At 45.3% G+C, this 2,660-nt stretch overlaps 1 pseudogene; it reads left to right on the forward strand.

Moving 5' to 3' along the window:
* Positions 1–967: 967 nt before the first annotated feature.
* LOC102978440 (protein artemis-like) overlaps positions 968–2,660 on the forward strand; it is a 5,407-nt pseudogene continuing 3,714 nt past the window's right edge.

The raw sequence follows: 2,660 nt of genomic DNA on the forward strand, positions 1-2,660 counted from the left end.
CCATGGCTCACGGGCCCAGCCGCTCCGCGGCATGTGGGACCTTCCCGGACCGGGGCACGAACCCGCGTCCCCTGCATCAGCAGGCGGACTCTCAACCACTGCACCACCAGGGAAGCCCTACCCATTCTTTTTAATAGCTTCCTAATGTTCTATAACTTCTCCCCTCTTTTCCTTCCCTTTCCCTTTTATTGAAAAAAACTGAGTAATAGTTTAGGTAAAATACACCTATTTAAAACGTGCAGTTTATGGCGTTTTGACAAATATATGTAACACCCTGCTAGTCAAGGCGTAGAACATTTTTATCATCTCCTTAAATTCCCTCACAGGTATTCTCTCAAGAATATATATATCCTTTTGTGAAATGACAGTCAAATATTTTGGCAATTTTAAATTTATTTTATTTCAATTTTTGGCTGCGTTGGGTCTTCATTGCTGTGTGCAAGCTTTCTCTAGTTGTGGCGAGCGGGGGCTACGCTTCGTTGAGGTGCGCGGGCTTCTCATTGCGGTGGCTTCTCTGGCTACGGAGCATGGGCTCTAGGCGTGCGGGCTTCAGTAGTCATGGCTCGAGGGCTCTAGAGCGCAGGCTCAGTAGTTGTGGCTCGCGGGCTCTAGAGCGCAGGCTCAGTAGTTGTGGCGCACGGGCTTAGTTGCTCCGCGGCATGTGGGATCTTCTTGGACTAGGGCTCGAACCCGTATCCCCTGCATTGGCAGGCAGATTCTTCACCACTGCACCACCAGGGAAGCCCGGCAGTTTTAAAAATGGGTTGCTGTCTTCTTACTGAGTTGCAAGTGTTCTTTGTATTTATTCTGGAAATAAGTCTTTTGTCAGGTGTATGTATTGTGAATATTTTTTTCCTGTTTGTATGAGGCTTGACCTTTCTCTTAACAGTGTTTCTTGAAAATCAAAGTTTTAAATTTTGATAAAATTCAATTAGTATTTTTCTCTTATTTCTAGTGCTTTTGTATCATGTTTAAGAAATCTTTGGGCAGGTTTCCAGATGTGGTGGTTCAGTCAGCGGTGGCTTGGGCTTCCACACCCGGCGGGGTGGCCAGTTCACTGGGGTTGGCTGGTGGTGTGAGCTCCTTCAAGGGGCAAATGGCCGAGTATCCAACAATCTCCACTGACTTCTTGCACAGGGAGAACCTGAGGGCCCACACCTTCTTCCTGTCCCGCTGCCATAAGGATCACATAAAGGATTAAGAGGCCCTACTTTGAAAAGAAGGTTGGAGTACAGATGAGGAAACTGAAGAACCAGAGAGGTTAAATTAGTTGCCCAAGGTCACACAGCCAGTAAATGGCAGGACCAGGATTTCCACCAGCTTGAAGGTTTACTTATACTGTTTGCTGTTACTAAAGAGTTGTCAACTAGTTGTTAACTAAAGATTTGGGGAGAAACGAATTATATCACCTGAAATTGAAACTCCTTCCCAGATATCTTTAGTCAGTGAAGCATCAAGAGAGAAGGGAGAGATTGTTGTGACTCTCTTACCATCTGGTCATTGCCCAGGATCAATTACGTTTTTATTTCAGGGTAATAACAGAACTGTCTTGTACATGGGAGACTTCAGACTCGCAAAAGGAGAAGCTGCTAGAAGCTTGCATTCTGGGCGCAGACTGAAAGACATCTTAGAGTGTGTACTTATATACTACTTTCTGCAATCCAAAATATTATTAAATTCCTAGTTGGGTGGAGTGTCTGAGTGGAATATCCGAGCTGATTTGAAGCTGGATGGTTCAGAGTCTGTACCATGATGTGTGGCTGAACTGCAAAGCAGCTTACGGGTAGGAGTATTAATCAGCCTTAGTGAGGAGTTAGGAGTCCAGGTTCTTGTGGATAAACGAGACATTTAGAAACATACCTGACATTCTTCATCTCACAACAGACGGTAGCACTCAGATCCACACATGTCAGCATCCAAAAGCAGAAGAATATTTTCAGTGGAATAAGTTACCCTGCAGAATTAGTTCCAAAAATAGAATTCCACTTCACACAGTCAGCATTAAGCCATCCACTATGTGGTTTGGAGAAAGAACCAGAAAAAACAGTGTCATTGTGAGGATTGGAGAGAGTTTGTACAGAGCTCACTTTTTTTTTTTTTTAACTCCTCCTACAGTGAGATTCAAGCTATTTTGAGCCACATCTGTCCTGTGAATGTTACCGAACTCAGGTCCGCTGCTCACCACTCGAAAGTCAGTACCTGAGAGGCAGTTGTTGGTAGAAAGGAAAATTGCTTTTAATCAGAATGCCAGCAATCTGGGGAAAAGGTGAACTCATGTCCCCCCAGAAAACCAACACCAAAGATTTTGCTCAGCCATGAAAGTTTTTAAAGGGGAAGTAATATCAGTTAATCATTGAGATGGGGGATCAAACTCGTAGCCATCTCCCACTGTGTGCAGGCTTGTCGACAGCCTTGTGATCTTTCCCTAGATGCTATCTTGTTCACATGGTTTGTGAGATTACTGAAGGGGAAGCTACTAGGAAAAAGACCTGGTCTTCAGTTAATTACTTATTCTTCATCTCTACTTTTTTTTTTTTTTTTTTTTCGGTATGCGGGCCTCCCTCTGTTGTGGCCTCTCCCGTTGCGGGGCACAGGCTCCGGACGCGCAGGCTCAGCGGCCATGGCTCACGGGCCCAGCCGCTCCGCGGCATGTGGGATCC

This window comes from Physeter macrocephalus, chromosome 16 (genome assembly GCF_002837175.3).
Source record: "Physeter macrocephalus isolate SW-GA chromosome 16, ASM283717v5, whole genome shotgun sequence".
In the NCBI taxonomy this organism is placed as follows: Eukaryota; Metazoa; Chordata; class Mammalia; order Artiodactyla; family Physeteridae; genus Physeter; species Physeter macrocephalus.